At 47.2% G+C, this 11,082-nt stretch overlaps 1 protein-coding gene across 1 annotated transcript in view; it reads left to right on the forward strand.

Annotated features, from left to right (window-relative positions):
* The window catches only part of KIF5C (kinesin family member 5C), a 206,979-nt gene extending 196,156 nt beyond the window's left edge, over positions 1-10,823 (forward strand). The window contains exon 26 of the mRNA XM_007522235.3: positions 10,496-10,823. The gene's annotated coding sequence lies outside the window, so the exon portion shown is untranslated. The remainder of the gene's footprint in view (positions 1-10,495) is intronic.
* Positions 10,824-11,082: the final 259 nt, after the last annotated feature.

An 11,082-nucleotide genomic window follows, 5' to 3' on the forward strand; every position in this document is an offset into this window, starting at 1 on the left:
CTTCAGCATGGAGAGAAGGAAGGCGTGACGTAACCCTGTTGCTAGTGCTCAGGTTGCAGCTTGCATGTGGGAAGCGTGACAGCATGCAACAGGGGCAGGCTAGGAGATGGGCTAGCCCGCAGGGGGCATTGTCCACTGCCTCCCGCATGTCCAGGAGAGCTGATGGGCCCTGGTCAGCCTGTTCAGCTCTGACACCTGCCTTCTGCCAGAAATCAAGTCAAACTGGATGTTAAGAAACTGATTTGGGCTGTGTGTTCTCAGTAGTGGGACTCACACTTAAGAGGAATTTTAAGATCACGTCAGACCACTCAGAACAGAAGAGTATAAAGCAAAAACCAGCACATCCAGCATCTTGAAAGCCAGGATTTTTGATGGAGCCCTGGGCCTGGGCCTCTGCATTTTACTAACCTTTAGCTATGATTTCGTTGGCTGTCAGGCTGGGATTTTATTCCTCTGATTCCTTAGTCACATAAATAACACCAGAGAACCTGTATCTCTTTTTTTTTTTTCTTTTTTTTTCTTTTCCTCCTCCAGGGTTATTGCTGGGCTCGGTGCCTGCACCATGAATCCACTGCTCTTGGAGGCCATTTCCCCCCCCTTTTGTTGCCCTTGTTGTAGCTTCATTGTGGTTATTATTATTATTGCCCTTGTTGACGCAATTCGTTGTTGGATAGGACAGAGAGAAATGGAGAGAGGAAGGGAAGACAGAGAAGGGGAGAGAAAGATAGACACCTGCAGACCTGCTTCACCGCCTGTGAAGCGACTCCCTTGCAGGTGGGGAGCCGGGGGCTCGAACCGGGATCCTAACACTGGTCCCTGCGCTTTGCGCCACATGTGCTTAACCCACTGCGCCACCGCCCGACCCCCAGAACCTGTATCTCATCTGTTTCTGCTTCTTCTGTGTATCTCTTCCCTCTCCTCACTCCCACCCCTCCCAGCCACCCCCCCCCCTTTTTATTTACTAGCGTACTGCTCAGCTCTGGCTCATGGCAGCACAGGAGACTGAACATGGGACCTCTTAGAGCCTCAGGCATGAGAGTCTGTTTGCATAACCATTATGCTAGCTCCCCTGCACTCCTCCTCCTCCTTTTTAAGGTACAGAAAGATAAAGAGGTAGAGAGAATAAGAGACCGCAGCACTGACGTTTCCTCCAACTCAGTGGGGTCTGGGCTGAGCCTGGTGAAGCAACGCGCTATCCAGGCTACTTCACCAGCTCGAGTGTCTGCATCGGGAAAGTTCTGTTCCATGACTATTAAAAAGAATTCTTGTTGGGGGTCGGGCGGTGGCGCAGTGGGTTAAGCGCATGTGGCGCAAAGCGCAGGAACTGGCGTAAGGATCCCGGTTCGAGCCCCCGACTCCCCACCTGCAGGGGAGTCGCTTCACAGACGGTGAAGCAGGTCTGCAGGTGTCTATCTTTCTCTCCTCCTCTCTGTCTTCCCCTCCTCTCTCCATTTCTCTCTGTCCTATAAAAAAAAAAAAAAGAATTCTTGTTGTGACAGGTGAAACCTATCCCCCTTAAATATAAATATATACACTTATTTTCTTTTAATGAGAGAGAAACACCAGAGCACTGCTCAGCTCTGGCTTATAGTGGTGCCGAGGATTGAACCTGGGAGCTTGGAGCCCCAGGCTTGTGAAAGCCTTTTGCAGAAACGTGATGCTGTCTCCCTAGCAAAATCTAACCTCTGCCATTTAAGGCCAGTGTCCTCAGCAGGCAGCGGATTCCTCCAGGCCTCCGTAGGGTTGCTTGGATGACATCTACAATTCTGGTGTGCCCGTGAAGCGACAAGGCAGTTCCTAGCTAGGTCAGCTTTCCTGTTTTCAGTCTTCCCAGAGTCTCCGCCTCACCCTGTTCCTGAGGCCATGTCTTCAGGTCAGATCTGAAGCACGTGGCTCCAGCTAGACACAGGAGGCTGGAGATGGTCTGGCTGAGCACTCCAGCATCCTGAATGAGGAGGTGGGCGTGGGGTGGAGACATACACTCTGGGTTTATTAAGCAGCTAATACGCAGAGTTTCACGTGATGTCTGCTTGACCCTAGCTGATGCAGGCATACAGGTATGTGTGCTTGGCTCCCAGAAAATGCTCTCTCCTTTCAGAAAGATACCTAAATTGGTTTTTTGCATGATAGTGAGAGGGGTGGGGTGGGGATTTTGGCCTCTGGAGACAGGGATGGGGAAGTGTCCCACTACCCCTGGCGGCCTGCAGGAAAGGTGGGGGAACAGCGGTGTTGCCAGCACAGGGGTCTGAGGCAAGAGACTGAGGGTCACAGAGGCCAAGGGCAGACCTGGAGGGCCCGGTAGCTGGAAGGTGATTGCAGACAAAAGGTGTGTGATGAACAGTAACATTAAGCACTTCCAGCTGCTGGGGTGGGAGTGAGGGGCAAGGGGTCTCCACAGCTGCACCCCTGGAGTTTTCTTTTTTCTTTTTTTATATTTATTTATACCCTTTTGTTGCCTAGTTGTTTTATTGTTGTAGTTATTACTGTTGTTGTTATTGATGTCGTCATTGTTGGATAGGACAGAGAGAAGTGGAGAAAGGAGGGGAAGACAAAGAAGGGGAGAGAAAGACAGACACCTGCAGACCTGCTTCACCGCCTGTGAAGGGACTCCCCTACAGGTGGGGAGACAGAGGCTCAAACCAGGATCCTTATGCCGGTCCTTGCGCTTTGTGCCACATGCACTTAACCTGTTGTGCCAACGCCCAGAACCCTGGAGTTTTCTTTAAACGGGCCCAGGAGTTCTCCCAGTTGAGAGAGAACTGGGTGTCTTCTTTCAAATGGAAGGTATTGCAGCTATGGGATCCAGGTCAAGAGAGGTTGGGAATGCCGGGGGTTTATCGGTATAGTGACATGTGACCCAGAGCAGAAGAGGGGGTGGCACTGCACCCAAACCCAGAGCCAGTGGAGTAGAAAGTGCAGGTGCTGGAGGTGGTGGGGGAGTGCTGGGAGGTGGTGGGCCTCATTTTAGGGTGTGTTTCCTCTGGTAAATCTAGACAGCTTATCAGCTCTGATGGGGCTGGGGTTGAAGACAGGGTAGCAGATGAGAGGAGAGCGAGGTTTGAAACGAACCTCAGGTGGTGCTGACTTGCTCGTGCGAGGTGCCCCACTGACTGTACAGACCCACTTCAGTACTTGCCCAGCAAGCAGTCTTTTCTGAGCACCATGCAGATCAGGTGAATGCATGTTCCAGTGTGTCCACCAGATGGCACCAGGAGGGTACTGCTGACCCTGCCTGTTTTCTGAAAGGCTGTGGAGAGAGCTGCCTTTTCATCCTGCTGCAGTGCTTAGGCTGTTATTTCTCAGATTTGAATATTAATTAAGTACAGTACTGTTACAGGAGTAAAATTTTCATATATGTTGAGAATTTAAAAAATTTTTTTAAATATTTATTTTCCCTTTTGTTGCCCTTGTTTTTTATTGTTGTATTTATTATTGTTGTTGTTATTGATGTCGTCATTGTTAGATAGGACAGAGAGAAATGGAGAGAGGAGGGGAAGACAGAGGGGGGAGAGAAAGATAGACACCTGCAGACCTGCTTCACCGCTTGTGAAGCGAGATTCCCCTGCGGGTGGGGAGCCGGGGACTGGAACTGGGATCCTTATGCCGGTCCCTGCGCTTCCAGCCACGTGCGCTTAAACCGCTGAGCTACCGCCTGACTCCCGAGTTTAACATTTTTATTATAGAGACCAGGTGGTGGCTCACTGCTGGAGTGCACGCGTTACCTTGCACAGGGATCCAGGTTTAAATTTCCTGTCCCCACCTGCAGGGGAAAGCTTCACGAGTGGTGGAGCTGAGCTAAAGGGGGGTCTCATTTTCTCTCTCTCCCTCTTTCTGTCTCTCTGCTTTAAACTATCAAAAAGAAAAAAAAAAGAAAGCTATTTGGCTATTTCAGTGAAACCCTGAAGGTGCCAAGCCCCAATGATGGTACCCTGATGGCAAAAAAAAATTAAAATAAATTTCAGTATAATATTTAAGTACTTGCAGTTTTTAAAATTGTACATAGTTCATTGTAGTTCTCTTTTTAAAAATATGTATTTATTTATTCCCTTTTGTTGCCCTTGTTGTTTTATTGTTGTTATTATTGTTGTTATTGATGTCATCATTGTTGGATAAGACAGAGAGAAATGGAGAGAGGAGGGGAAGACAGAGAGGGAGAGAAAGACAGACACCTGCAGACCTGCTTTACAGCCTGTGAAGCGACTCCCCTGCAGGTGGGGAGCCAGGGGCTCGAACCGGGATCCTTATGCCGGTCCTTGTGCTTTGAGCCACATACACTTAACCCACTGCGCTACCACCCTACTCCCCCTTGTAGTTCTTAATTACTATAAAGTTGATACAAATTTAAACATTAGATTAAAACTAGAAATAGGAAGTCTGGGGGCCAGGCGGTAGCGCAGAGAGTTAAGCACAAATGACGTGAAACGCAAGGATCGGCATAAGGATCCTGGTTTGAGCCCCCTGCTCCCCACCTACAGGGGGGTCGCTTCACAGGTGGTGAAGCAGGTCTGCAGATGTCTGTCTTTCTCTTTCCCTCTCTGTCTTTTCCTCCTCTCTCCGTTTTTCTTTGTCCCATCCAATAACAACAACAACAATAATAATGATGACAACAAGGGTAACAAGGGCAACAAAATGGCCTCCATGAGCAGTGAATTTGTAGTGCAGGCACCGAGCCCCAGCAGTAATCCTGGAGGCAATAAATAAATAAATAAATACATACATACATACATATATATATATTTTAAAAATAAATAAGAAATCTAAGTCACAGTTTTAGCTGTTTCCAAATTTATTTTTTTTTTAAATATTTTTATTTATTTATTGGATAGAGATAGAAATTGTGAGGAAGGGGGAGAGAGAGAGGGAGAAAAAGAGACACCTGCAATATTGCTCCACTGCTCATGAAACTTCCGCCTCTGCAGGGGCTTGACCCTGGATCCATGAGCACTGGAACATGTACACGCCACTGGCTGTGCCACTGGCTGGCCCCCTCGTTCTTATTTCTAAACCCCCATCTTCTATCTCAAAGAAAATAGCCGTGGGGGGTGGTGGAGTCGTGCAGGCACTGAGCAGTGATCCTGGTGGCAGGGAAAAAGTGAGCCCAAGCAGGACATCAGGGAGAGAGAGCAGAAAGGAGTGCAGGTGGGTCTGGGTGAGGCCCACGGCTTTGGGACTTGCCTTAGAAAATCAAAATGAGAACCAAAATGAGAAGTCCTGGAGGATCTAGAAGTCCTTGCGTGGCCCATAGTATGTCCTTGTGTGCTGCGTGGCTCTGCTTGGCTGCTGCTTCTCTCCACGCTTCTCACAGACTAGGAGCAACTGACTGTTTCTCCAGAGCTGATGGCCAGGGCTTCTGTTCCACAGTGACTCAGAAAGTGCAGCTCGTAATTTTCTGAGCATAGGACTTGAACTGCCAGGGAGGCCCAAGAGAAGATAATGCTGTGTACTGTTTGGATTAAACGTAAATCCCACTGCAAGCAATTGCAACAGCCAAAGTTGGGGTGGGGGTTAGAACAGACTTTTCAATGCTTCTTACAAAACTCTTGCGTAATTCACTTCTCTCCTCGGACTCTCGCACCCTTTCTAAAGAGCAGGCCATTTCGTTTCCTTCTGTGCCGGGGTGCACCTTGTCTTTCTGATGTTCCGCCTTCAGTTCGGTGGATAGCCAGGGGCAGCCCAGGTCACTTGGCACAGGGCTCTGCTTTTTTTGGTGGGTGAGTGGATGGCTGCTCTCAATTACTGCAAATATTGGCAGGGGCTAGGGAACTGACTCAGACTGTGAGAACTCCAGTCTGTACTCCTGATGCCCGGGGCTGCAGGTTCAATCCTCTGTACCACCGTATGCCATTTGCTAGTCCCCTCTTTTTCCTCTTGCATTCTTTCTCTCATAATAGATAAATCTTTGGAGTCAGGCGGTAGTGCAGCGGGTTAAGCGCACGTGGCGCCAAGCACAAGGACCGGCGGAGGGATCCCAGTTTGAGCCCCCGGCTCCCCACCTGCAGGGGGGTCGCTTCACGGGCGGTGAAGCAGGTCTGCAGGTGTCTATCTCTCTCTCCCCCTGTCTTCTTCCCCTCCTCTCTCCATTTCTCTCTGTCCTATCCAACAACGACAACATCCATAATAGCAACAATAATAACTACAACAGTAAAGCAAGGGCAACAAAAGAGAATAAATAAATATTTAAAAATAGATTATTATTATTATTATTATTTTGCTACCAGGGTTATCTCTGGGGACTCAGTGCCAATACTGCTCCACTGCTTGTAAAACTTCTGACCAGGTGAGGTTTGGGGAGCTGAATTCGAGTCTTTTCACATAGTAACTAGCATACATGTGCTTTACAGGATGACTCACCCATTTAGAACCATAAATCCTTTCAACAGTGTCTTTATCATCATTATTTTACTATTATTATTGCCATCAGGATTAGCACTGCTCCACCGTTCATGAAGCCCCCCCCACAGGTGGGGAATGGGTTTGAACCCAGTCTTCACACATGGTAACTTGTAGGTTTTACTGGTTGTGCCAGCACTTAGCACCCCCCCACCCTGCCAACACCACTACTTTTAAAATAGTATCAGGGGGCTGGTGTGATAGCTCACTAGGGAGCTTATCTATGCTTACCTCTTTCTCGCTGTTTCTCTTTCCCTCCCTCCGTCTCTGGAAAAGTTGGTCCAGAGTGGCAAAGATGATGATAGAAAGACAAAAGAATCAACAGAACTGGGTTTTAAGTGCTTTCTTTCAGGGCTGACCTACCTCCCTTCACCGCTTCTATCCGCACTTCCGCCACGCCCCACACAAGTCTGAGATGAGCAGTCAGGTAGTTGGGGTAGACAGAGGACAGACTAGTCTCAACTGGACTCCTTCCCCCCACCACCATTTTTAAATTAATGATTTCATATTGGTTTACAAAATTACAAGATAACAGGGGTACACTTCCACATCATTCCTACCACCAAAATTCCGTGCCCCTATTCTCCCTATTGGAAACTGCAGTGGTTCACCCAAGGTCACAGGTATGTATTGATTACTCTTTCTTTTTTTCTTTCTCTCTTTCTCTCTTTCTTTCTTTCTTTCTTTCTCTCCTTCTTTCTTTCTTTCTTTCTTTCACTCTTTATTTTTTTTTTTTTTTTGCCTCCAGGGTTGTTGCTGGGGCTCAGTGCCTGCACCACAAATCCACTGCTCCTGGAGGCTATTTTTTCCCCTTTTGCTGCCCTTGTTGTTTTATCATTGTGGTTATTATTATTGTTGTTATTGTTGTTGGATAGGTCAGAGAGAAATGGAGAGAGGAGGGGAAGACAGAGAGAGGGAGAGAAAGATAGACACCTGCAGACCTGCTTCACCGCCTGTGAAGCGACCCCCCTGCTGGGGACTTGAACTGGGATCCCAGCTGGTCCTTGCACTTTGTGCCATGCGCACTTAACCCACTGCACTACCGCCCGACCCCCTGGGTTGATTATTATTTCTTTCTTTCTTTCTTTCTTTCTTTCTTTCTTTCTTTCTTTCTTTCTTTATTCCCTTTTGTTGCCCTTGTTGTTGATTATTTCTGTAACTATCTACATATATATATATATATATATATATATATATATATATATATATATATACCCATTTTTTTTCAATGGTCCTGCCTTCTCTTCTTTCCTAAGTCATACCTACACCTGTTACTACTTCCAAATGTTCTCCCTTTTTTCCTCTTCTCTCTCTGGGTCCTAATGGAATTGGAGTTCAGAGCTCTCTGGTCATCTTCCCCTATCATTTCTCCCCTCTGGGAGTCTGACCAAAATTATTTTTGGGATGCAGAAGGTGGGAGTTCTGGCTTCTGTAATTGCTTCTCCACTGGACATGGGCGTTGCCAGAGGACCCCTTTTTCTTGGGCCTGCTCTGAGGACTCCGTTGGCAGCCAATCGCCTGGGGAGACAGCCTCTCATGAAGAGCAAGCCCTGCAGGCTGAGAGGCTTTCTGGGGATGGGCATCTGACACAGCTCAGTGTTATTTCTCTCCATCCGTGTGGTGACCAAGCTCATAGGTTGGGCCTGCTCTGTGGCCCCATTACTTCTAGACTATTATCCCAGCTGTGCTGGGTCTTGCATGTGGGGGTGAGGGGGTGGATGAAAGGCCTCTGGCCACAGTCCTTGTCACTTTATGGCCTACTGGATTAAGGGTGGGCCCACAGGGTGTGTGTGTGATGCTGGGGTCTGTCAGCATGGGTGGGCTGCACTCGTTATGCTCAGTTGTAATCCTATAGTTGAAGGTAGGTGCTCGGTACCTCTCTGCCTCTGGAGACATGGGAAGGCCATCCCTCCGCCAGGTGACCCCGAGAGAGGTCATGTGCTCAGGACAATGGTGCTGGAGAGAAAGGGAAGTGAGGGTCCCATGGCAACATTCAGAACACATTTTGAGGTCTGTTAATTTCCAGCTCAGATTGGATTCTCCTTTTTTAAAAAATATACTTTTGTTTTTAATTAATTGTTTTCTATTTCTTTTTTAATTTTAATTTTATTAGTGATTTAATAATGACCGACTAGTGGGGGTTGTATTGTTATGTGGAAATGTTATGCATGTGCAAACTATTGTATTTTACTGTCCACTGTAAACCATTAATCCCCCAATAAAGCAATTAAAAAATAATGATTGACAGGATTAGAGTATAAGAGGGATACAATTCCATACAGTTCCCACCACCAGAGTTCCATATCCCCTCCCCTCCATTGGAAGTTTCCGTATTCTTTATTCCTCTGCGAGTATGGACCAAAGATCTTTATGGGGTGCAGAAGGTGGGAGGTCTGGCTTCTGTAATTGCTTCTCTGCTGGATTTGGGTGTTGACAGGTCGAGCCATACCCCAGCCTACTTCTGTATTTCCCAACTGAAGTAGGGCTCTGGGGAGGTGGGGTTCCAGGACACATTGGTGAGATTATCTGCCCAGGGAAGTCAGGTTGGCATCATGGTAGCATCTGCAATTGTTTGGCTGAAAGGTATTACAGTATAAAGCAGAACAAATTAAACAATTTGTTTAATCAGGAACCCAATTCGTAAAGAATATAGCAGATCATATTTGGGGTTTTTATGTTAGAAGAAGCTAGGAAGTCTATTCTTCCAACTTTTTTTTTTCTTCCTTATTTTTAATAGAAACAGAAAGTGAAAGGGAAGGGGGGGGGAGTAGAGAGGAGAGAGAGACACATGCAGACCTGCTTTACCACAGGAGACACAGACCCCCCCCCCCCCCCAGCAAAAGCCCTGGTGACACAAAACAAGGCCTCACTGGAGTCACCACCAAGTCCCATTGCTGTCACATCAAAAAGACCCTCCACTTATACCCCCAAGACCTTTTCCCCATTTCCTCTGATAGCCATCATAGATTTCTCACCAGTGTTTTGTTGTTGTTGCTTGTTTGTTTATTGGCTAGTTTGTTGTTTTTAGTTGTTTTTAAACTGTGCTTTTTTTAGGTAGAATTGATAGAACTCAAGGCCACACATGGTTCAGAAACCATGATTTCATCCTTGTTAATGATGGAGAAGCAGCCAGTCATCTTCAGTTGGCATCTAGCTTTGGCATCCCAAGTTTGGGTTATGGTGAGAAGGTTGCTGTGAACACAGGGGTGTGTATATTCTCTCCAGTTAGCATTTTCATGTCCTTTGCTTAAATTCTACAAGTGGCACTGCAGGATATTTCCATTTTTTATTTGAAGGGGAACTTCTAGAGAGATACTGAGAGAAAGAGACCAGAGCTCTGCTCAGCTCTGGTGTATGCGTGGCGCTGAGGGCTACACGGGTACCTCAGAGCCTCAGGCATGAAAGTCTTCTGCTTAACCATTGTGCTGTCTCTTGGCCCATAGGAACCTCTTTGGGGAGAGTCTGGGTTAGTGACTGTCTCTAGCTTGTACTAGCAATTGAGAACTGGTGTTTGAGCTTCTCTTAGAAATAAGAAAATGAAATGTCTATTTCTCCGACGGTTCACAGCATCGATGGAAAACAAATTCTTGGGGGCCAGGCGGTGGCGTACCTGGTTAAGTGCTCACATTAAAGTGCTCAAACCCAGGTTCCAGCCCCTAGTCCTCACCTGCAGGGGAAAAAAATCTTTCTAAGTCCTCACCTGCAGGGCTGCAGGTGCCTCTCTGTCTCTCCCACACCCATCTCAATGTTTCTCTGTCTTATGCAATAAAGAAAGAAGAAGAAGAAGCATGGCCACCCGGAGCAGCGGATTCATAGTGCCGGCACTGAGCCTGTGTTAACTCTGGAGGCAATAAATAAGCAAATAAATAAATAATTGTTTGAAGAGAATGTTGTTATGGCTAAATAGATCAAAGAAAAGCAGTGTCTTTTCTTTTTTCATTTGAAACCTCGGAAATGTAAAAGTTATGTGGTTCATGGAATATTTCCATTGGACTGCTTCAGTCAGAATATTTAGAATTCAATCCTGAAACAAAATGAAGTTCTATACGACCACTGTATTTTCTAACTCCTCTGTGTCTCTCTCTCTCTCTGGTTCTTTCAACAGATACGACTCCCTGTAGCATGTCAAGGACTACATTAATCACCACTTCCTTTATATATTTTCCCTCCTTCACAATTTCCGTGTTCTCTCACACACTTAGACCCTCCTCAACACCCACCCACCCACCCCCCCCCCCAAGCCTTCTGCAGTCCACCACTTGTTTCAGATGTCTGAGCTGTGTCGAATCTCTATGTGTACAGATGTGTGCTTGGACTGTTTGTCTTCTGGAGACATCTGAAGGGGATGACGACCCAAGAGCCACCTCCTCTGGGAAACAGTGCCGCTGCCATGGCCTCAGGGTGCTGGCTACACTCGGGTCCCTACCTCCACCTTCCCATGGTGTCCTGCGTGTGCCACTCCCCGGAGGGAGCTACCAAGTGCCCTGGAGCTGGGTGATGGCACTTCAAGCAACTGTCTAGCTTCCTGTAAAATAAACGCGTCACTTTATATTTTTAGGGTAGTGCTGGGGACTGAACTAACGACGTTTGAGCCTCAGGCAGGAAAGTCATTTGCATAACCATTATGCTGTATCCCCGCGTCACTTTATATTTTTAGGGGACAACCAAGTGCTGCTCTGGGGCTCACTTTTC

This window comes from Erinaceus europaeus, chromosome 18 (genome assembly GCF_950295315.1).
Source record: "Erinaceus europaeus chromosome 18, mEriEur2.1, whole genome shotgun sequence".
Taxonomy (NCBI): Eukaryota; Metazoa; Chordata; class Mammalia; order Eulipotyphla; family Erinaceidae; genus Erinaceus; species Erinaceus europaeus.